The sequence below is a fragment of the Mauremys reevesii genome, linkage group 14 (genome assembly GCF_016161935.1).
Source record: "Mauremys reevesii isolate NIE-2019 linkage group 14, ASM1616193v1, whole genome shotgun sequence".
Classification (NCBI taxonomy): Eukaryota; Metazoa; Chordata; order Testudines; family Geoemydidae; genus Mauremys; species Mauremys reevesii.
In genome coordinates, this window is record NC_052636.1 from 29,078,472 (window position 1) to 29,103,385 (window position 24,914).

The following is a 24,914-nucleotide window of genomic DNA, read 5'->3' on the forward strand; positions in this document are numbered from 1 at the left end:
AATCGTGCTAGATATGCCATGCCAGGTGTCAGTGAAAATGTTATGATTTTCCACGTATGATAATTTTGTTTCTATGTTTGTATCACCTTTGTATTGTGTGTTATAGATATGTAGGGTATATCTGTATTTCCAGACTGGTGCAGTGTTTCTGGGTGACACCCCCAGACATATTAGCATCAACACTGCCTAGCCTGTTTGATGGCCCATTGAGGGTCATCAGCCGTACAATGAGCCCATGGAAAGGACCAAGGGGATACACCTATTGAGTCAGCAAGACATGCCGGGTATGCCTGTGTAATGAGAACTCCAAGGCTTTTCCATGTCACGTGCTGTGAAGCTTGTGTTTGGGACACAGGAAGTACAAGCCACACGGCAAAAGGAATGTAAAGGGCAGCTGCATCATCTCCATTTTGTCTTCAATCCCCCTTCCTACCTCTGGAGCACCTTCTCTACAAACTGAACCCTGGAACAAAGGACTGAATGACCCATCCAATCTGTGGATGTGTTCCAGACAGACTTTCAAGCCAGCAACTCACCAATACTGCTAAGAACCTGATATATCCATTTTGGAATGTATCTGACTGCTTTCCCATTTAACTTCTTTCTGTCTTTCTTTCCTTTAAACCTTTAGTTTAGATGCTAAAGGATTGTCTGGAAGGATGGAATTTTGGGTAATATCCAAACCTATACTGACCTGGTGATGTGGCTGACCCTTTGGGGTCAGAAGAACACTTTGTTTATGTGAGCAGAGTTTTTAAATAACCTCTCACTGTACTGGACCTCGCTGCTGATTAGGAGTCAGAGAACTGGGATGCAATAAAGGGGGCTGCGTGATTTCTTTTTTCAGCTTCTCGATAACCCGTGTTTGTGACTGGTCGGTGAGTTTAACTTCAGTGTTAACCACCATTTTTGGGAGCATCTGCTCTCCCTTTTTCAGCCTGCCCTAACTTTGGCATTTTCAGTGAGAACTGCCCCTGCCGCACCAGGTCACACTAAGCACTGAAGTTAAAGTAATAGAATGTTTTTTTATGCCCAAGTCTTATGAAATCAACTGAACTCCTTTGTTTTCTTTCATCTGAGCAGGGTTTCTAGTTTTCCAGCGTGATGTGATCTCCCAGCTGGAACAAGGGGAAGAGCCATGCGTCCCAGACCTCCAAGGTTCAGAGGAAAGAGAGATCCTGAGATCTCCCTGCACAGGTGAGGAAACATTAAACCACCCAGAATCTGTAAGTGCCTGAAGGAAACATCTGGGATGCCTAACAAAGCCCTTGGGAGGTCTCTCAGTTCATTATTGTCCCTAGTAGGGGTCATATCCTCAGGGTAAATATAGATCTTCTTTGAGTGCTTGCTCATATCCATTCCAGTAAGTGTGCGTGCTTGTCGGAAGATTTTTACCCTAGCAACACTCGGTGGGTCAGCACCGCTATAGCACCGGATATATACCCCTCCCGACCAGGGGCGGCTCTACAAAGTAGGCTGCCCCAAGCAGCGGAGCGCTGCGCCGCCTTCCCAGTCCCGCGGCGGGTCCTCTTCCCGCGGCTCCGGCATCCTGGGGAGGGCGGCATTTGGCTCGTGGAGCTCCGCCGGCATGCCTGCGGCAGGTCCACCGGAGCCCGGACGAGCGGACCTGCCGCGGTCATGCCTGCGGAGCTCAACCGAGCCGCGGGAAGACGGGACCCGCCGCAGGCATGACTGCGCAGGTCCGCTCGCCCCGGCTCCGTGGACCTGCCGCAGGCATGCCGCGAGCTCCACCGAGCCAAATGCCGCCTCCCAGGATGCCGCCCCAGCGGCGCTGGCCCGCTGGTGCCTAGAGCCGCCCCTGCTCCCGACCCATCCGCCCCTCAGTTCCTTCTTACCGCCCGTGACGGTCGTTGGAACAGTGGAGAGTGGCTTTGCTGACCTCCATATCCCTAGCTTCTTGTAGTTATTTACTCTTTATCATGTATATAGTTCAAGTTCTTGTAGTTATAGTTAATTTTAGTACGTATTTTAATAGTTAGTGTATATAGTTAAGCGGGGGATTTGGGGAGTAGCCCCCTTTCCTCTGACCCGGTGTGGGCTCATGCCCAAGGCACCGGGATTTAATCCCTGCTCGGTGTGCCAGAAGCCGATGCCGGTGGGGGATCCTCATGACTGCTGCCTAAAATGCTTAGGAGAATCCCACCTGACAGACAAGTGCCGAATTTGCAAGTTGTTCAAGCCAAGAACGAAGAAGGAGCGGGACTTGCGACTAAAGCAGCTCCTTATGGAATCGGCCCTTAGTCCTGCGGTGGCGGTGCCGGCACCGTCCATCCAACCTGTGTCAGTGAGGAGCGCACCTTCGGCACCGGATCGCTCCAGTACCAAAAAGGACTCCCGGCACCAGCATCTGCCGGCACCGGCTCCCCGGCACTGCTCCCTTTCCCCGACTGGGAAATGACGTACTGCTCCGACCCCATCCTCGCAGAAGGAGCACACATCAAAGTCCATCTGTCGGACCCCGGTAACTGCTGCGGCACCGCCAACACCGACAACGCAGTTGGCAGCTCCTCCTAGCGCGGCACCATCAATTCCGGTACTGCATTGAGTCTGGTGCCACATAGCTCCCCGGCTCATGCTATGTTCGAGCTCACTCTCCCTTGTACGCCGGAGACCTTCTCAATGGCAAGAGAGCTCATCGCGCTGACGGAGTCGATGCAGCCTCAACCCCCGGCACCACCGGTGCGGGTTATCCAATCCATTGGCAAGCTGGCCCTGATAAGGCCTCCTTCCGTCGGTCCACCGGAGAGACGTCTTTCCAGGTCGCGGTCTCGGAGACATTCCCGCTCCTGCCGTTCCCAATTCCAGCACCGCTCGCAGTCCCGGCACCGCTCTCCATCGCAGTACCGGTCGTACTCGCGGAGACTTTCAAGATCTCTGTCACCGGACAGATACTCCTGATACCGATCCGGCTCTCGGTACCGATCTTAGTCGTGCGTCCCGCAGTCACTCCCGGCACAGGGACTCAAGATCCCGGTCGACCTCCCGGCACCGGCACGGTAGTAGGTCCCGGTCTCGTTCATGGCACTGACAAGACCGGTACCGCTCACCGGTACCGCCCCGGGACTGAACGTCAGGAACAGCAGTACCCTAACAGGGTCTCTCGGCCCCGCCGTGGCCTTCGAGACACATGTCAATGTCGTCCCAGGCTGGGAGTGCTTCTTACCACCAGGACTGGGCATCTGATATTCCGTGCCACCATCCAGAGGCACAAAGCCAGGAGCAAGGTCCTCATCAATGGGCCTTTTGGACTCCGTGGGCATATCACGAGGCCCAAGGTGCCCCACTTGTGGCTCAGCACTCCGGCCCCTCAGAGCACAGGGTTCCTGAAGTGATTGTAAGCCATCCTCCTCCCGCGGGCACGGACGAAGATCCACTTCAATCTGCAGACCCGGAGATTCCACCTGATGCAGATGGTGCTCCGCCGGTCCATGACCCACCTCAGGACCCGTTGGTACCGGGCCTCTCCTCCCCCTCCTCTCCTGATGAGGCAGTGGCAGGAACATCCTCCTCTGGTCCTCCGCCTATTGATCTCAGGGCCCATCAAGACCTCTTGCGGAGAGTAGCACAAAACATGAATTTGCCAGTGGAGGAGGTTGCTGAAATAGAGGACCCTGTTGTAGACATATTATCTGCGGATGCGCCTCGAGTGGCTCTCCCGTTCATCCGCACTATTCAAGCCAATGCAGACACAATTTGGCAATCCCCAGCTTCTATTACACCTACAGCTAGGGAGTAGAGAGAAAATATATGGTCCCCGCAAAGGGGTACGAATATCTCTACACCCACCCACCTCCCTGCCCCCTGGTTGTCCAATCCGTGAACGAACGGGAGCGTCATGGCCAGCAAGCACCGGCTCCTAAGGTGAAGGAGGCTAGGCACATGGACCTCCTAGGCCGTAAGGTCTACTCGGCTGGAAGCCTCCAACTTAGGGTGGCAAACCAGCAGGCCCTCCTAAGTCGTTATAATTTTAATACGTGGGTGTCTGTGGGGAAGTTTGCACAACTCCTTCCCCAGGAGTCCCACGCAGAGTTTACGGCCCTACTAGAGGAGGGTAAAAAAGTGGCGAGAACTTCCCTCCAGGCCTCTCTGGATGCAGCGGACTCAGCAGCCAGAACGCTTGCGTCCGGGGTAACGATGAGACGCATCTCCTGGCTACAAGCTTCAGGCCTTCCCCCAGAATTGCAGCAGACAATTCAGGATTTACCTTTTGAGGGCCAGGGCCTTTTCTCGGATCTGCGCAGAGCCTCAAGGACAATCGAGTCATAATGCGCTCGTTGGGTATGCACACGCCGGTGACCCAACATAGGTCCTTCTGGCCCCAACCATACCGCCCTTATAACCAGCCTAGACCGCGACAGAATACGACCAGACGGCGCGGCAGGGGCAATCGGTGGAGACAGTCTGGCCTTCAGGAAACCAAAGTCAAGCGCCCCTAAACCACCTACGGGGCCAAAACAAAACTTTTGATGGGATGTTTGAGGACGGCCCACCAGTTTCCCTGCCGGATCCTTCTCCCTCCTTCTTCAACCGCCTCTCCCATTTCCTCCTGCATGGTCCCAGCTCACCTCCGACCGTTGGGTCCTTTGCACGGTGGAAACAGGATACCACCTCCAATTTGTTTCTCCACCCCATCCCACCCTCCCCACCCGTCCGTCTTCAGGGACCCTCTCACGAGCAATTCCTCTTACAAGAGGTTCAGGCGCTCCTAACGCTGGGAGCCATAGAAGAGGTGCCAGAGGACATGAGGGGCAAGGGGTTCTGTTCCTGCTACTTTTTAATCCCCAAGGCAAAGGGTGGTCTACGACCGATCCTCGACCTGCGAGAACTCAACAAATTCATGATAAAGCTCAAGTTCCGCATGGTATCCCTGGGAACCATCATCCCATCCCTGGATCCGGGAGACTGGTATGCCACTCTCGATATGAAGGACGTGTATTTCCATATCGCCATTTACCCGCCGCACAGACGGTTTCTCCGTTTTGTGGTCAACCAACAGCACTTCCGGTTCACGGTGCTTCCCTTCGGTCTTTCTACGGCCCCGAGAGTCTTCACCAAATGTATGGCCGTTGTAGCTGCCTCCCTCCGCCGTCATCGAATACACGTCTACCCGTACCTCGACGATTGGCTCATTCGAGGGACTTTCCAGGCGCAAGTATCACAGCACCTGTGTGTTGTCAAAGACCTCTTTGGGAGGCTCGGCCTCATGATCAATGTAGAAAAGTCTACCCTGACTCCAACGCAGAGAATAGACTTTACTGGAGCAGTTCTGGACTCCAATCTGGCCAGGGCCTGCCTTCCTCTGCCACGTTTTCAGTCAATGTCTTCGATCATTCGAAGTTTTCAATCCTTCCCGACAACGTCGGTGCGCACCTGCCTCGGTCTATTAGGTCACATGGCGTCCTGCACCTTTGTGACCAAGTACGTGAGACTGCGACTTCGGTGCTTCCAAACCTGGCTTGCTTCTCTATACGGTCCACACAGAGACAATATAGATTCGGTGATCACTATCCCCAGGACGGTTCTCGACTCTCTCACTTGGTGGCTGGACCTCACTGTAGTTTGCGCAGGGATGCCGTTCCACCCTCCTCAACCCTCGGTGGCACTAACCACAGACCCATCATCTCTGGGTTGGGGTGCCCACCTCGGGAACCTTCACACTCAAGGCCTCTGGTTGCCCCAGGAGCTGACCCTGCATATCAATGTCAGGGAGCTGAGGGCAGTCCGTCTAGCATGCCAGGTGTTTCGGGTCCATCTCCAAGGCCACTGTGTATCTGTGTTCACAGACAACACGACGACCATGTATTACATAAACAAGCAGGGCGCGGCGTGCTACTCCCTACTTTGCCAAGAAGCCACTCACCTGTGGAACTTTTGCATAGCCCACTCAATCGATTTGGTAGCGTCTTTTCTCCCAGGAGTCCAGAACACTCTGGCAGATTGCCTCAGCAGATCCTTCCTGTCTCACGAATGGTCGATCCGTCCTGACATCATCCATTCCGTTTTCCGGAGGTGGGGCTTTACCCGCATAGACCTCTTTGCCTCCCGAGAGAACAGGAAATGCCAGGTGTTCTGCTCCTACCAAGGATGCTCCCTGGGCTCCCTCTCAGACGCATTCCTCCTCCCGTGGACAAGGCACCTATTTTATGCCTTTCCGCCATTTCCCCTTGTTCACAGAGTCCTTCTCAAGCTCCGCAGGGACAGAGCCAACCTGATCCTCATTGCTCCAGCATGGCCGAGGCAGCACTGGTACACCCTGGTTGTTCGACCAGAGGAAGGCAGTGGCGGATCCGATTCCCCTGCCACTGTGGCCGGACCTCATAACACAGGACTTCGGCAGGCTTCACCACCCAGACCTGCAGTCCCTTCATCTCACTGCATGGCTCCTGCGTGGTGGAACCAATCCGAGCTCTGCTGCTCTGCTTCGGTACAACAGGTCCTCTTGGGAAGTAGGAAGCCTTCCACTAGGATGACTTATCTCGCCAAGTCGAAGCGTTTCTCGCACTGGTGCGATCAGAGTAACTTGGTCCCAGGACAGGTTTCCATCCCTACTATCCTGGATTACCTCTGGTCCCTCAAAGAGCAGGTCCTGGCGGTCTCTTCTATAAAGGTTAATCTGGCAGCTATTTCCGCCTTCCACCCAGGTGAAAGTGACTGTTCAATTTTCTCTCACCCCATGGTTTCCAGGTTCCTTAAGGGACTGGAACGGTTGTACCCCCAAGTCCATCACCCAGCCCCCACCTGTGATCTAAACCTGGTGTTGACCAAGCTTATGGGGGCCCCCTTCAAGCCTATGGCCACATGTTCCCTGCTGTACCTTTCCTGGAAGAAAGGTCGCTATCACCTCGGCGCTATCACCTCGGCGAGGCGAGTCTCGGAGCTTCGTGCCTTGACGGCTGATCCCCCTTATACGTCTTCCATAAGGACAAGGTACACCTGCGGCCACACCCCTCTTTCCTCCCTAAGGTGGTGTCTGCTTTTCATGTCAATCAAGACATTTTCCTCCCAGTTTTTTCCCCAAAGCCGCACTCATCGCGCAGGGAATAACAACTACATACTTTGGATGTCCGTAGGGCTCTCGCCTTTTATACAGAGAGAACAAAACCCTTCCGGCGTTCACCTCAGCTCTTTGTAGCAGTGGCAGACCGCATGAAGGGCATGCTGGTCTCTTCCCAACGGATCTCATCTTGGGTAACATCCTGCATCAGAACGTGCTATGAATCGGCTCACGTTCCTGCTAGCCATCTCACTGCCCATTCTACGTGGGCGCAGGCCTCTTCTGCCGCATTCCTGGCTCATGTTCCCATCCAGGAAATATGTAGGGCGGCTACCTGGTCATCGATTCACACCTTTGCCTCACACTACGCATTGGTCCAACAATCCAGAGACGATGCAGCCTTTGGCTCAGCAGTTTTGCATTCTGCGACGTCTCACTCCGACCCCACTGCCTAGGTAAGGCTTGGGAATCACCTAACTGGAATGGATATGAGCAATCACTCGAAGAAGAAAAGACGGTTACTCACCGTTGTAAATGTTGTTCTTCAAAATGTGTTGCTCATATCCATTCCAAACCCGTCCTCCTTCCTCACTGTCGGAGTAGTCGGCAAGAAGGAACTGAGGAGCGGATGGGTCGGCAGGGGTATATATCCGGCGCTATAGCGGCGCCACTCCAGGAGGCGCCCAGCCGACCCACCGAGTGTTGCTAGGGTAAAAATCTTCCGACTAGCATGCACGCAGCGCGCACACCTAACTGGAATGGATATGATCAACACATCTCGAAGAACAACAGTTACAATGGTGAGTAACCGTCCTTTTTGGGAGCAGGAAGAACTGGACTCGCAGGCGCAGGGAGCTCTACTGGAGTGAAGACTAATGGACAGGCACAGGGAAAGGAAACCAAAGCATTTTCTACAGCAGCCTGGCTCAAGGGCATTGGCCAGTGTGGACTGTATTGTCTTCTTTGCTTCCCTGTGCTAATCTAAGGACTTTCCAATGCTGTGTTTCAGTTGACTAATAAACCCTGCTATGTTTTAAAGTCTGCCCAGTGTCACAGCAAAAACTTGCTCTGTGCATTGACTGAGGAACCGTCACTGAACAGGAGTGTCGTTCAGCTGGACCTGCTGGCAGAGCTCACAGGTTGAAGTAGGAGTGTTGAAGCCAGAGGCTCAGTCTCAGGTGTTGAAGCTACATGGCCTGTCCTTGTGGAAGAGTGGGACCCTTGGGGTCTAGTGCACTCAAGGGCACTTCCCAAGGACGGTTTAAAAGCCAGGGCATTGCAGAGATCCTATGGATCCATGACAGTGCCAGAGGTTCAGCCTTATGGGAAAAGATATCAGACAAGAAAAGGATCTAAATGCGTGTTTACCATCGCTCCCTCTCAGTCCTCATGGGAATCCCTGATCAGTTCCAGTGTGTATTAAAACCGTCCTCTAAGGCTCACCTCTTGGTTATCAGGCCATGTCAGTTTTGTTACAGGGTTTTCCCTTCACCCTTCCACTTCCCTGGGTCTTGTCACACAGACAGGAAGCAGCAACTGACCAGAAGTCCGAAGCGCAGACAATGCCATGTTTATTGGGGTTAGTTTCCAAGCAACCATATTCCGAAGCCCTTCACACCAGTCGGGCTTATCTCTTAGTCTGTTTCCCAGTGCTCTGTTCCCAGCTTTGATGCTGCAAAGCGTTTACCCCGTGTCCCCCTTACCCGCTCTGACACCGCAGAGCATTTTCCCCATGTCCCCATTACCCGCTCTGACACCGCAGAGCGTTTACCCCGTGTCCCCCTTACCCGCTCTGACACCGCAGAGCATTTACCCCGTGTCCCCCTTACCCGCTCTGACACCGCAGAGCCTTGCCTGTGTCCCTGTTCCCTGTTCCTGTTCCCCCTCCTGTTTGACTCAGTTTATATAGTAATATGCACAGCTACACCTTTGCTTAACCAATCATTGTACTGAAATGTAACTAATCAGTCCTAACACATTGAAACATAATTATCTAACCAATTGTATCCCACTATCCTCATTAACTTACATCTAGCAAAATTAATTATACAGCAGATAGAAACAATTAGAGAATCAGACTGATTAACAATGTAAAAGTGGTGGCCATAAAGATAGAACAATACAGAAATGAGGGTTTCACAACCACAAGCATTGAGAAGTGATTTCTTGCCAGACAGGCTGCTGTCAAACTAAGTTTTCTTTAACCATCTTAAGATCTGTTTCTTTATCTGGTGGTGATGGGCACTATCAGGACAGGATCATCTTCCTAACAGCCCAATAGCACCTTATTTCAGTGTGACTGGTTTGGGATGTGAGGATGTGACCCTTCGCTTCCCAGCTTATGGCTGCCCCTGCTGCTTAGCCAAAGGCCTTAGCCTAAGAACAAGGCCTCAGACGGTCACAGTAAGAGAAGGCCCTTACAAATACAGACAGTGATTTTGATTCTTTGTTTTCATACTCCTTTAAGTAGCTAAGTGATAAAAATACCCTAAGTTCTTAAACTATAGGCTTTACAGGCAGGCCTGAATATCTCTATTCTAACAGTGGGTTCTGTCCCTTCCCCCATTCTGTGTCTGTCTTGTCTATTCAGATTGTAAATTCTTCAGGGCATGGCCCAGCTACTGTTCTCTGTTTGTACTGTGCCTAGCACAATGGGGACCCACTGTTAGTTGGTCCTTAGGCACTAAGGTAATGCATATGATTTATAATCATAATAACTCTCCTGCCACTTTGAGCCAAGGAAGCTGGCCTTGGGATGTTACTGCTTAAAAATGAGCCGGGGGTAAAACCATGGACTATTCTTTGTGCCAAGTATCCCACAAATTACACTGACCTCCTCATTTTCTTTACCTGCAGTAGGGTTTCCAAATTCCAAACCTGATGTGATCTCGCAGCTGGAACGAGGGGAAGAGCTGTGGGTCCCAGACGTCCAGGGCTCTGAGAAAGAAGTGCTTCCAAGAGCTGCCTGCACAGGTGAGGACTTGGTTAAACCAACTCAAAACTGTGTGGGAATGCAGGAAACATTCGGGATGCCCTACAAAGATCCTGTGAGCTCTCCAAGTTCAGGATTGTTCCCTGCAGATGTGGAATCATTATGGCAGATGTCACTCATGGCTTCCCTCCTATTCTGACTGACAACTGGCAGCAGGTTGCTCCTGATCTCACTTTCCCTGAGTGTTCTCATGAGATGCAGACCAAAACTGATCCCTTCCTCTCTCCTCTGGGGAAAATCAGCTCCTGATAGGTTTGATCTCTCCCACACATATTTTGGATTGTTCATCCCTTTTTCCATTCCTCTCTCTGAAATTTTCTTTCTTTCTGGCGCAGGTAGTGACCTATGCCTGGATTCTCTGTGTCTCCCATCAGGTGATGGGATGGTGAGTCAGAATGAGGAGGAGACACTCCAGCAGGAAGATGCTGAGCACAGAGACCCACGTGGAACTTTATCAGGACGACTCAAAGGGAATGTTTCCAGGAGTTGTGCACTCCCAGAAAACCAAAAGCCTGTGAGACTCAGCAGAGGCCAGAGGAAAACTTTAGTAGCCACTCAGACCTTATAACAAGTGACAGAATTAACTTGGAAGAGACACGCCACATGTGCCATGAGTGCGGGAAAAGCTTCAATCAGAGCTCAAACCTTACCAGACATCAGAGAATCCACACAGGGGAGACGCCCTACACGTGCGCTGAGTGCGGGAAAAGCTTCAATCGGCGCTCAAACTTTATTAGACATCAGAGAATCCACACGAGGGAGACGCCCTACACGTGCTCTGAGTGCGGGAAAAGCTTCAATCAGAGCTCACACCTTACCAGACATCGGAGAATCCACACAGGGGAGACGCCCTACACATGCTCTGAGTGCGGGAAAAGCTTCAATCAGAGCTCTGTCCTGAGTACACACAGGAGAATCCACACAGCGGAGAAGCCCTACACGTGCTCTGAGTGCAGGAAAAGCTTCAGTCAGAACTCGGACCTTATCAGACATGAGAGAATCCACACAGGGGAGACGCCCTACACGTGCTCGGAGTGCGGGAAAAGCTTCAATCGGCGCTCAAACTTTATTAGACATCAGAGAATCCACACAAGGGAGATGCCCTACACATGCTCTGAGTGTGGGAAAAGCTTCAATCAGAGCTCTGTCCTGAGCACACACAGGAGAATCCACACAGGGGAGACGCCCTACACGTGCTCTGAGTGCAGAAAAAGCTTCAATCAGAACTCAGACCTTATCAGACATCAGAAAATCCACATGAGAGAGAACTGTAATAAATCCCTTGACTAGGGCTGGGCAAAATTTAAAAAAAAAAATCACATTTCCTAATTCCCACATAGTGATTTTTGCACCATCTTCACCGTGGTCTCTCAGCTCCACCAGATGAGTTACCTGCTTCTGCCTTTTGCAGCTCACCCTTCTTTGGGGTCAGTGTGATCTTTTCTATCAACTCCTTTCCTTTTGAGCTAGGAATGTTCATCAGCTCCTGGAGATTTGATCCCAACAAGGTACAGTGAGGCAAAAAGTATCTGTGCCTGACATCCACTAGGGCTGTACATGGCGTCGTCTGCTCAAGTTAGTGATCTTGATGTAAAAAGACAATTATAGTTGTAGAACAGATGCCCAGGTGCAGGGGTTGGCATTAGCTTTCCCCTTCAACTGACCTAAACTCCATCACTTTTCCTAGTCTAAACAAACCCTGAGCATTACTGTTATACTGTTCCCCCATTTCAAAGCCATTGTTAGTCATCGAGTTCCCCTTTTGGAAATAAATTGTTTCATTCCCAGTTGCTCTGATGCTGTTTCAAGTTGTGCTGGAGAGCAGATATTTTTGCTACCATTTTTCTCACTTAAAATATATTGAACTATAACAAAGAGCAGGAACAGGGCAGGGATAGGAAAAATTGTCATTTCACCCGCTGTAAAAACGGTAAATCAGAGGGATTCCCAACGAGAGGCGTACAGCTTTCTGCCCCGGGGCTACAGTGCCATGGTACCAGTGTAGGCACCCTAGTCGATTACAGTGCTGTGATTGGCCTCCGGGAGGTGTCCCACAATCCCTGTTCTCGCCTCTCTGGTCTTTGGTTTGAACTCTACTGCACTCCCTCAGGTGACCAACTATGAACCCCACCCCTTAAATTCCTTGGGAATTTTGAAAGTCCCAGTTCAACAGAGACTAATTATGGTTATAGACCCATCCTGAAATTAGAGCAGGATATTGTAAAGCTTTATCTCATAGTACAGTAACACAATTCAAACCTGTCGGCACAGAGGAGAAAGCACTCCTTCAGTTCACATTTATTGCTACTGATCTCACTGACAAACTTCCTTTTCTCAGTACTGCTCCAGGTGTTTTCTCTCTGTTCCCTCCCAGCTGTGGTTACAGGACTGCAGCAGCTCCCCAGGGCCAGCTTTGCTCTTTCACTTACATCCTTCACTTGTTTGGACAGAGCTGTGTCTGCCCCCAGTTTAATTCACATCTGAGAGCTCAGGTACCAGCAGATCGTTACAAAGGCTAAATTCCCATCACCACCAGTGGGAGGTTATCCTGGGCTGCCAGGGCTGCAGGATTTAGCCCATGGTCAGTCAAGGTGCTACAGCAGCTGCACTCTTACATTGTGAGTCCTGCAACTTCATACCAAACTGCTCTGCCATAGTCTGCAGGGGGCCTGACTTGCTGAGAATCTGGCAGAAGAGAGACTCTGGAGTAGAGAAGGAAAATGTCCTCAGCAGTCACAGCCGGCAGGAGCAGGGAAGGTTCGGTTTATTTTTAAACTCCTCTCCCTGCTCAAGCCTTTAATCATTCCTGTGGCTCTTCTCTGAACGCTCTGCAATTTATCAGGGACAACAACCAACCAACCAAACCAGGCTGTTCTGCGCAATGTAACAGTCTATTGCCTTTCAAGGCTGACTATAAATCAGCTCGTTCTATTCACCCAAGAGTTCCACTTTAAGGGCTTTTTGTTTTCTAGTTCCAGTCAAACCCTGTGCAACAGCATCATTGTTAACTCATCATCTGGTCATTTCACATTCACATGTTCAAAAAGTGGGCGGGTCTAAGTCTTTCCTCCCACACCAACATGAAAAAAATCAGTGACAGAAAATGCCCTAAAGCGCCTCTGCTGCCTTGAACAACAGCCTGGGGAAATACACGAGGGGAAGTGCTTTCCTCTCTCCTCCTGACACCGGGTAACATTTCTGTCTGTCCTTGAGATCCTGCCACAGGGACAGGCTTGAGGATGCAAATGACATGTTAAGGCTTCGTTGGTTTGCACGTTCCTTTACTCCTTCATTAGTGATAAGGGTGCGTGAGCGTGAAATAATCCCACTCTGACTTTCACACTGGAGGCAATTTTCAGGCTCACAATAAAAAAACACAAATTTCTTTCTAACCTGAGCAAGTTGAATCGAGTCATTGTGAGATGATAAATCCGGAGCCCCAGGCTGACTTTCTGTCATCACATGTTTTTAGAGTAGATCACATTCACTGGGTGGGTCTTCTGCTGGGAAGTGTCTCTCTCCAGTGGCAGCACCCAGTGCACATTCCCACTTACAAACTCATCTTCAGTATATCGGCCACTGAACCTAGCGAGGGGAGGGTCCCGTGGTCGGGCTCCAGCCCTGGATCCCGAGCCTGGCAAGCCCGAGTCAGCCGGCCTGGGCCAGCTGTGGGGTTTAATTGCGCTGCAGACATACATGGGTGTCACAATCCCAGCTTTCTCCTCAGGGACTCAAGCCCTCGCCCCCGTGACAGGCAGGAGCGTCGCCACTGTACTCGTGAGGTCGGAACTGACACTGCCCCTGCACAGGGACCCAGGAGCGGCTCCTTGGCCAGCTGTGGCTGGCAGGAGACCCAGCGAGGCAGGAGCTGCTCTGGGTTCTCGGCAGGGGAGAGTAACTGGGAGAAGGGGGGAGTTTGTCTCTCATTTACAGGGAGCTTTGCCAGAGTGGAGCCTGTAGGTCACATGCTGGGGGGCTGTGACGGGCACACAGGCTCCGTGCTCTGGAACAGCTCGGAGTCAAACCCAGGCAGGAGCCTCCTCAGTGTGACTCCCCAGGACGCTCTCACTGGGGAAGCCTCCTTGGCTTCAGCCCCTCCTGGGACTGACCTTGGACCTTTCAGCCCCCCTGTTCCACACCAGGAGCTTCCTGCAGTGAGTCCACCTGAATCGGACACCTCGGAAAGCCTCACCCTCCCCGAAGGGGAGTCCTGCACCCCCAACTTCCACAGTCCCCAGTGACTCTCAGCCAGCGCTGTACAACAGAAGGTTCGTTAGGGGTCTGGGATCCAGCCTGGGAAAGTTCTGTGTTCGCACAGGAAGCAGGAAGATTCAGCAACGTCCATCTTGGGCAGACCCCGAACTCAGAGCCTGGGCTCTCCCCTCGAGTCCCCAACCAGCAGACTCCTTGCTCCCAACAGCCCGACTCAGCCAGGCCCTTTGCCCCTCGTCTGTCCTCTGTCCTGTTTCCCTGGCAACCTGCTCACCTGGCCTCCAGCTCGTTCTTTGTTCTCCGACTCCTCCCAGCCAGCTGGCCTCTTGCAGCAGGTGCGCCCTGGCCATCGGTTGCTAGGAGACAGAATTTGTGGCCATTGTCTGGGCCCAGGCAGCCAGACAGCAGCCACACCTGCCCTTTGGGGGTCTCTGCCAAGATTTAACCCCCTTGTCCCACCACCGAGATCCGTGGTCCCAAAACACTTCAGGGTCATGCCCCACCCCTGTCCATGCTCCCCAAGTCGTGGCTGGGAGTGGGGCCGCAGCTAAGGGGAAGGGACACAGACAGGAGTAAGGGGCTGAGGCAGGGGCCAGAGCTGGGGCTGGAGCCAAGAGTGGAGCTGGGTGGCTCCTCCTCCCACCCCCATGGGGGCTGGCCCGGGCCCAGTTTCATCCCTCTGAATGTTACTCCATCCCCCTGGCAGGGGGCACCCCACATTTTGGACCTTTAACCTAGATAATCGTGCCACAAATAGGGGAAACTGAGGTACACACAAGCTGCAAACAAAACATCCAGAAAATTCCCACTTCGTCACAGGGGTGTCAGTGGGGTCTGAGCTGGGCAGCAGCACAGGAAAGTGGGGAGGTTAAACTGCAAAACATCCCCCTGTGTTCCCACAAAAGCCTCTCGTTTATCCCTAACCCTCCCCCTGAAAATCTCCACCCCTGCCCTGGCACACAGAGACCCCCTCACTCCTACACAGATTTTTTACTTTTCTTACTTGTCCTTGGCCTTCCACAAACATTGTTCCCATCAAAATGACCCAGGGCTTTTACAACGAGAATGAGAAAACAAACTAAATCAAACCCAAAGAAACCGCTATCGACCTCCCCACCACACACACTTTGGGTCTGAATTTTTCCACTGACATGTTGAGGCAATAAAACACTCACTGCTCTTGTCCAGAAACAAACCTAAGCCCCCCATGCAGTACCTGGGGCATCTATGTCTGACCCACCAAGGCTTCATCTCCTTTGGGGAGATTTCCAGCTGCCCAATTCTGCTGCTATTCCAGGAGAGCAATTCCAGACTCCTGTCAGCATTTATCTCAGCCCCGTTCTGGGCATCTCAGGTTTCTCTGGGAAAGGGCAGCTTGTTGTTCTATGGTCCAGTGATCCTCCTCCAAATCGAGCTAGAACCTCGGACTCCTTCCCCTTCCCCAGGCTGGGGGTGGGGAGGCATTTCACAGAGCTCTCGGAGCTATAGCCCGTGGCTAAGGAGAGAGAAAAGCCTCCTATCCCCTCTGCTCTGGGGCTGGGTTTCTCTCCTGAAGCCTCTGCCCCCACCTAGTCCCTTAAGGCTCATCCCTGACCCTTGCTGCTCCTTGCTATAGACTGTGAAAGGAGCGGAGGCAGTGCAGGAGCCTTCTGGGGATGCAGATCTGAGGCTTTGGGAGAGACACATTGTCTGAGACATCAGAGCGCTGCAAACCCTGCAGCCACCCCCTCAATCCGGGGCCTGTTCCAGCCCTGAGTCTGGGCTGCTGCGATCCCTCCCCCAGAGCAGGGCGCCCACAGATTACAGCCTGGATATAGGCGTGCGAGACTAACTCCTGCTTTCTGACGGGCCTCCCTAGACCAAGTAGCGTCCCAGGCAAGACGTGTCTTCGGAACCCCCCAGCCCTGCTCCATATGTTAAACCATTGCATACCTTATTTTTATTGCATTTGTAGCTCATTTCATTATTTTGATGCACAATCTGGAGGCATGATTTTCTCTATCATATAAGACAATAAATGTTCATGCTAGGATGTGTAAATCTGTATTTATTCATGCCGTATATAAGCAAATGAAAAAATCATTTCTTCTAAGCATATAGAAACTTTTAATTTTGACAGTAACTGAAATGTACTAACATCTAGCAATGGAGCCCTCACCAGCACAGGGTGGGCTGGTATTAAATAGTGGTACAGTCGGAGACAGACAGCGTTAGGATGTTAACCCCAGGCCCTTTGTTCAAAGGTCGCTTCTCTTGCCTTTCCCCCATGAACTGAAGCACAGCATTTGAGAGATCCAGAGACTAGTTGATGACGTTTCCAAGGGCTAAAATAGCAAGCAATGTCCATCTTGCATTGGCCAGTGTTGACTAGAGAGATGGTTTATGGAGAATAAACTTCAAGGTGAGAAGCAGCAGCCCAAAAAGGCCCCTGCAGGTGCTGAAGTAGCTCAGTTGGGAGAGCGTTAGACTGAAGATCTAAAGGTCCCTGGTTCAATCTCAGGCTTCAGCAGACTGTTTCATCCCTCTTCATGCAGCAGTGGGCTCTTTCCTGGAAACACAGCACTGCCTCTACTCAATGCAAGACCCTCATTTTGGGCTTCACTGCAGGAAAAGGCAGCATTGGCTTCTGCACCCAGTTGGCTCACCTGACCTTTCTTTCTTCTCTTGCTGCTTCTCAGCAAGGGGAAGAAAAACAAGCTCCCCTTCAAGCTAGAGTCACAAAGGTGATGTAAGGATGACTTCCTGATCCCTGGCTCCAGTCCTCTGCTCTTCCAGCTGACCCATCAAGGAGCTGCTGCCAGTTTCTCCAGGTTCGCCCATCAGTGTGTGCCAGGGTGAGCACCACCAAAGTGCAGGGAATTTGAGGGCAGGGCAGGGCAGTGCACTGTAATGGAGTTTCTGTAGTGTAGTGGTTATCACATTTCCCTAACCTGCATCAAGCCAGCTAGGCAGAACTGACACCAACTTGTCTGGGGTATCCCCAGAAGCAGAGCACAAGTTTGAAATACAGGCAGCATAGAACCAATATTCATAATGTTAACTACAAAAATGATACACATCTAGAGAGAGCATCATTATCAGCCAATCAGAACCTCTCCATAGACCCCTTACACAACAACCTTTATACAATATTGTCTGCAAATAAAGAACAGTGGTCGCAACAGTGATCTATACAGTTACAGATTATGTCAGTAAAGTCACAGGAGGTGACACGGCATCAGTGAGACTGATATTGGAATAGCCTCCAGTTTTGGTGTCCTCATTTGAAAAAGATGTTGTGAAATTGGAGCTGGGGCAGCAAAGAGCCACCAAATGTTCTGAGGGCTGGAGAAAAATGCCTTCTAGTGAGCTATTGAAAGAGCTCAACCTGTTTAGCTGATCAAAAGAAGATTGAAAGGTGACTTCATTGAAGTGTTGAAGTGCCTTAATGGAGAGAAAGGATTGGGTATTAAAGGGCTCTTGAATCGAGCAGAGAAAGGCCTAACAAGACCCAGTGGCTCGAAGGTGAAAAGAGACAAATTCATATTACAATTAAGGCACAAATATTCAACAGTGAGGATGAGTCACCACAGGAACAAGCTACCAAGGAAAGTGGTGGATTCTCCATCTCTTGATGTCAGTCAATGAAGACTAGATGCCTTTCTGGGATGTGTTTGCTCCAAAAGTAGCTCTTGTGTCCTACAGGAGGCCTGTGATATGCAGGGGGTCAGATTAGATGCTCTAATGGTCTCTTCTGGCCATAAAGTTGAGTAATTTCTGAAAAACTGAGTGTAGCATTGGGAGCAGCGCCTGATGTTTCCCTGTCTAGCCGGCTTGCTGCCTAGCACGAACGCTCCTTGAGTGGGGTGATCCACAGGGAGTAGCTCAAACCTGCAAAGTGCCTGGCCAGGGGCAGGACATTAGCCCAGCAAGGGAGGGGTGTGGCAGTGACATCACAAAGGCCTTTGGCAGGACCTCAGCCTATTGGTCCAAGGTGGTGGGGAGGTGGTGACCTCACAGAGAGATGCTGACATCAGCCAGGCAGGACGGGGTGAGGGGGCAGGGGAACCTCAGAGACCCCTGTGGCTTTGCTGCAGCAAGTCTCCTTCTCCAGGTCTCTCTTTGAGGACTGAGAGAGTATTCGGGTTCACGGACGTGAGCGCCAGGAGGAACCTCTTTCGAGTTTTCTCCTTCCCTTGTAGTGATTTTACTAGAAAACAGCTGTCCCTGTTTAGAAGGTAAGAGCCTGCTCGAGGTTTGAAACCTGTTCACTACACTAGGAGGTGGTGGGAGGCAGGAAATATCTTGGGTGGAGAAAGGGAGGGGACAGGATGTGACAAACCTGCTGAGACTAGTGTAGTTTAGGGTGTGGACAAGGGAGTTGGGGGGGAGGGTTGCAGGCTTTGGGGAGGTTGAGTGAGGGGGCAGGCTCTGAGCTGGGGCAGGGATGGGGTCCAGGGGTGCGGACACGCGGGCTCGGGGGAGTTGGGGGTGGGAGGGGTGCAGGCTCTGGGGAGGTTGAGTGAGGGGGCAGGCTCTGAGCTGGGGCAGGGATGGGGTGCAGGGGGTGCGGACACGGGCTCTGGGGGAGTTGGGGCGGGGGTTGCAGGCTATGGGGAGGTTGAGTGAGGGGTGCAGGCTCTGAGCTGTGGCAGGGGATGGGGTGCAGGGTGGGTGCGGACACGCGGGCTCAGGGAGGAGTTGGGGGCGGGAGGGTGCAGGCTATGGGGAGGTTGAGTGAGGGGTGCAGGCTCTGAGCTGGGGCAGGGATGGGGTGCAGGGGGCGGACACGCGGGCTCGGGGAGTTGGCAGCTCGGCGCTGTAGCAGGGGAAGGGGCTGTAGGGGTTTCACACAGACACTGACAGACACTTTCCCACAGTCACAAGGCGGGAGGCAGAGTCGGGTGTAACGCCAGAAACAGCCCCGCTCGGATTCGCTGCTTGGGCTGCACTGAGCATGCGCAGCCGAACGGAGCCTGCGCAGTAACCGCCGCTGTCGCCGCTGCCCGCCTCTCTGCACTCACCGCCCCGGCGCCAGTGGGCCCCGCTGGGGTGACAAGCCCCGGGGGCAAATCGCAGCGGGGGAGGGGCTGCCAGGGGCTGAGCGGGCAGAAATTCACTGGCCGGGGTCGAGCTGCTGCAGGGGCGGCGGGGAGGGCTGGGGGAAATGGGGAGCTGCCAGACCCTGTGCGGGACAAACCCCGTTCGGGGAACAGGGGCCCTCGGCCGAGCCCCCGCTGCGCGCAGATCTGGGGGTCGGGCGGGGGCACCGGCTGTCTCGGTTCTGCCGCGTGTCAGCCCGGGGCGGGTGGGTTCCCGGGGCTCGTTCTTAAAGGCACCAGCAGCCCAATTCCCAGACTGTCAAAGCTCAGACAGCGCGGCTGCTCTCGATCCTGTACAAGCGCTGCGGGGCTGTTACTGCTCCAGCCGGGAGCCTGAATGCGGGGAAATACCGTACAGACGCCCCCTCCCTCCCTCCAACTCTGCCTCTCACATTGTGACTATGGAAAAGTGTCTTCTATCATTTTCTATGTCTCTATGAAATCACTGCAGCTCTTTTCTCTTATACAATGTGCTGATTTGGTGACTCCTCCCACAGCCCACATGTCTGTACCTGAATCCCTGCCCCAGGTCAGAGCCTGCACCCTCACTCAACCTCCCCAGAGCCTGCAACCCTCCCACCCCCCAACTCCCTCCCAGAGCCTGCACCCCAAACAGGCCCGGATTAACCTTTTGTGGGCCCGGCGCTAAACATGTTTGTGGGTCCCCATGGGGGAAATGGGGACATGGGGCAGGGGGCAGAGTCCTCAGAGCGAGGGGCTGGCCGGGGGCAACGGGAGCTGGATCATGGCACGGCAGGGACAGCCCCACTCCCCCCAGCCCAGTACAAGGGCCCTGTTTACAAACCGGGAGCTGCCAGACCCACGCTGTCCAGCCCAGCCCTGCACTGCCATCGTGCTTCTTCCTTGGGCGGGCCCATGCTGCACCATGCTACCCCTACGCCCAGCGCCGCACCACCCAGAGACCCCCACAAACCCCCTGCCCAGCACCCCACCGCCTCCCAAAGCCCAGCGCCACACCACCCAGAGACCCCCACAACCCCCCTTCCTGGCACCCCTCCGGCTCCCTACGCCCAACGCTGCACCACCCAGAGACCCCCACCAACTCCCTGCCCAGCACCCCTCTGGCTCCCTACGCCCAGCGCCGCACCACCCAGAGACCCCCACACACCCCCCTTCCTGGCACCCCTCCGGCTCCCTACGCCCAGCGCCACACCACCCAGAGACCCCCACCGACCCCCTGCCCAGCACCCCTCCGGCTCCCTACGCCCAGCGCCGCACCGCCCAGAGACCCCCACGCACCCCCTGCCCGGCACCCCTCTGACTCCCTACGCCCAGCGCCGCACCACCCAGAGACCCCACCAACCCCTGCCCAGTGCCCTCCCAGACCACTCTCCCACCCACTCAGACCCCACAGATCCTCTCACTGACCAGTGCCCCCATCTGAAGACCCCCACAGCCCTCCCACAACTGCACAGTGCCCCACACCTTCCCACTCTGAGCCCCTACAGATCCCCTCACTGTCCAGTGTCCCCCCCCACCCCCCCTGCACGGTGCCCCACCCAGACCCCCAACACTTCCCAGCACCCCCATACACACAGATCTCCCCACTGACAGCCCCCCAACACACAGAGATCTCCCCACCCCCCAGTGCCCAGCACCCCCCCGACCCACTAGAGACCGACTCTCCTACACCCTAACCCCCAGCCACAGTAGCCGGCCCTGATGGGAGGTGACTGTGTCTGCCAGGCTGAGCTGGCAGCGCAGCCAGAACTGGTTCTGGGGCAGGAGAACTCCGGCCCCTTGGGAGTGGTGGAAGCAGCCAGGCTGGAGCAGGAGCAGAGCCTACCCGGGCCAGGCTCCCTCAGGACCCAGATGAGCCTCCCCCACTGTCCCCTGTGAGTGGCTGAGACTGGCCCAGCCTCTGCACCAGTCCCAGGTGGCTCTTCCCCGGGGAGGCAGGTGGGACCCCACAGGTCCCAGGCAGTGGAGACAGCTCAGAGCTGGAGCAGTGCTGGGGATTGGGGCAGATCCCTGAGATGTGACTCCTGAGATCCCACCCAGCCCACCCACACCCATTGGCCCCGTGGCCAGCAGCCCTGCAGAGCACACACCTCTCTCTCCCTGCTTTCCTATCACCAGTTATGTTACTACAGGAATGAAATCGAGACATCCCGTAAAACAGCTAGTTCCACATTGTTCTTCAAACCTCAGATCATTGAAATGCAGCTTTGCATTTGAGATACTATATGACTGTAGTACACTTTGCACTGCCTGCATCTACACTGACATCAGGAGAGGAGAAGAGGACAAGACTGTCCCTAGCATATGTGATTTTAAAGAAAGGTGAGACACACCCACCCACTATCAATACAACAAGAAGGGAGAACAGTAGCTGGTGCCAAGAGAGAAGATGCGATGAAACCCTTCTGTACCCACAACTGATGTCTGAAAAGCATCAGTCACGCTGCAGATCAAAGAAAGAAAGAGCAGCCAGTTTCAGACAGATAGGATCCTTATGACCAATATAGGAGAAGTGCACTTCCTATAGCAGTTTCCCAACATAGTTTTCTTATGGATTTATTTATTAAGCAAAAATTAAGATTAGAGTCTAATTTAAATTATGTACATTTTCAGTGTTAGTTAAGTATGAAACTATTGCAGCTACTTTTATTTTACTCCTGCCTTCATAAAAAGCTACCGAGTTATAACAGATAATTACAAAGACTAAAGTACATGCTTTAATATAATTAGGACCGGGCAACCCAAGATGAAAACTACACCGTGGAAGAGTCCTACAACCAGGTATTGGAGGCCAATCCCTTTATCAATGGAATCCTCAACCAAAATATGAGGAAGGAGAAAAGTCACCCTCAAACTTTTGACAATAGCTCAAGGTCAGACACCAAGGAGACCAGCACCATTCGTATTCTGGTTTTGGATAAAATACTTGATCTTGCCTACATCATAGAAACCTTCCTCTCCAAGTCTACACCCCACTACACCTTTTAGCAATAAAGTAACCATTAAACAAGTTCTGAATCAGTCGTCTTCCCAATTTAGTTTTAACAATAAAGCTGCAACGTAAGTAGCTATGGGAGATGACAGTGCAACTACTAGGTATTGGTGGGGGAAAAGTGTGCTACTAATGTCCTGGATATACTGGCAGGGCCGGCTTTAGGCCAGCTCAACCAATTCCCCTGAATCGGGCCCTGCCCCTAAGAGGGTCCCGTGCCCAAGCCCCGGTTCGTTGTATGGGCAAGTCGGTGCACTGTACCGGGGTGGCCCGGCTTCTCCAGGGGACAATTTAAAGGGCCTGGGGGCCCTTTAAATTGCCACTACAGCCACACAGCTAGAGCCCTGGGGTAGGGCTGTGGGGATCTGTGGGCTACTTAAAAAGTCCGTGGCTCCCGTTGCTTCTATCGCCCCAGCCCTTTAAATAGCCACTGGAGCCCCGCCGCTCCCCCAGGGCTCCGGCAGCTGTGTACATGGCCAGGGCTGTGGAAGCAGGGGAGCCCCAGGCGGCTGCTGCTACCCTGGTGGGGGAGGGAGGAGGAGGAGGGAGCACTTACCATACCGGGTGGTCTGTACCCCCTGTACCTGCACCCCCTGCCCTGTCTCCAGCCAACCACTCCCTGCCCTGTCTCCAGCCAACCCCTGCCGCACCCCCCCTGCCTGAAGCCAGCCATTCCTGCACTCCTCTGTCTTCAGCACTGCCAATCTATGCCGCACCCCCCCCCATGGCCCTGCTTGAAGCCAGCCAGCCCCCCCCCACCGTCTCCAGCCATTGCTGCACCCCTTGCCCTGCCTGCAGCCAGCCCCATGTCCACTGGTGCCCTGCAATTCCCTGGGCAGTAACCCTGCACACCTGCTTCAATGATGGGAGAAGAGAGCAGCTGGTACCCACACACATGTGCACACCCTAGGGTGACCAGACAGCAAGTGTGAAAAATCGGGATGGGGTGGAGGTTAATAGGATCCTATATAAGAAAAAGACCCCAAAACTGGGACTGTCTCTATAAAATCGGGACATGTGGTCACCCTAGCACACTCCCAGGGAGTGGCGGGGACCCACACATGTGAAGCGGAGTTCATTTCTAGCTCAGGCCCATCTTTGTAAAAAAGAACTGTAGGTAGGGTTCACATACAGCCGTATTTTCCCAGACATGTCAGACTTTTTGGTTCTTAAATTGCTGTCCGGGAGGAATTTTTAAAAATGGACATATGGTCACCCTATTGGTACCAAAAATACATACTCTGGCACATCCTTTACATCAGAACTTTTTATAGGGAACCGGTTGCTAAGAAAGGAAAGGCTTTTTTTTAAACCTTTTTTTTATTTTTTTAAAAGTCATCCCTGCTGGGGCCCCGCCGAAAATGTTTGAATTGGGTGGGCCCCAAACTTCCTAAAGCCGGCCCTAACTAGTCTGTTCAGTGTTATAGCTTTTAATATGCTACTGCAAACACTGTAATAGAGCATTAATGTCCCAATGTACTGTAGCTTGTTTTAACTTACCGTAATACTAGACGTGGTGCATGTGAGCATTGCCGTAACGAGGGCAAGGCGAGCGAGGCACTTGCCTCGGGCACGGAAAGTGAGGGGCTCAGAAAGTCTCTCCTTCAGCGGCAATTCGGCAGCAAGTCCTTCCCTCTGAGAGGGACTGGGGACTCGTTGCCAAGTTGCCGCTGGTCATCAGCAATGGAGAGGGGCGGCACATATGGCTCTTTTGCAGAAATTCGTTGGTGGATCCTTCCCTCCAATAGGGAAGAGCCGGACATGCTGCCTCTGTTCCTTGCCTTGTGTGCAAAAATCCCTAGTTACGGCTCTGCATGTGAAGCTCTCTTAAAAGCTGACACTACAGTAGTGATATTCCCAAGCCAGCATGCATAGGGCTGGGAGTGGGGAATGCTAACACACTTTCATACATAGCATGAGAAAAGCACAATTTAATTCAGTGAGTTAAACACAGTGTGAAACAGCAAATGCAGTGGTATGTTTGATGTGGAGGAGTAGTCTAATAGCAATACATGTAATGAATTTGGGAAATACAGTATAATGTATATTTCATGGTTTGCTTCACTGGAAACTATAATTGAATTTCTAATTTTTTAAATAAACAGAGTGAATTACTTCAAAATGATATATTATTGCTTCCTTACCACACACCAGGTCATTGGGTTATTGTGGTAAGATGTTTTATATTGTACTATAATTTTCCTTGTTGCGGGTTTTCAGTGAGTTCAGTGCATGCAAAGGAAAGAGGAATGTGAATGTTATAAAAAATTGCTACTGTCACTTTACATTGTTCATGTATCCTGGAAGAATACATTCTGTAAAGAATTGATTGATTTCACAATATGCTTATATCTTGTGTGTTACTGAGACATTACAAACAACAATATGTTAATTGCATAATGATTGTTGATAAATCAGTATAAAGTTTTTGAAAAAAATCTCATTACCAATACAATTTGTGAATATATTGAAACTTACAGATAGCCTTGATGCAAAAAAGGAATTGTTAATAATTGACCCCTTGTGTGATGAGATCAGATATGAAAGAACATGCCTGAGGAATTGGAGGTGATTTATTAGATACTTACTTTTACATTGGACATTAACTGTTCCACTGAAACTTTTTTAAAGGGAATGTAA

At 52.4% G+C, this 24,914-nt stretch overlaps 1 non-coding gene and 1 pseudogene across 1 annotated transcript; both read left to right on the forward strand.

Annotated features, from left to right (window-relative positions):
* LOC120381574 overlaps positions 1–11,132 on the forward strand; it is a 158,454-nt pseudogene extending 147,322 nt beyond the window's left edge.
* A 5,523-nt stretch (positions 11,133–16,655) lies between these two features.
* TRNAF-GAA lies at positions 16,656–16,728 on the forward strand. The gene has a single exon. It is a non-coding gene; the product is annotated as a tRNA-Phe (tRNA).
* Positions 16,729–24,914: the final 8,186 nt, after the last annotated feature.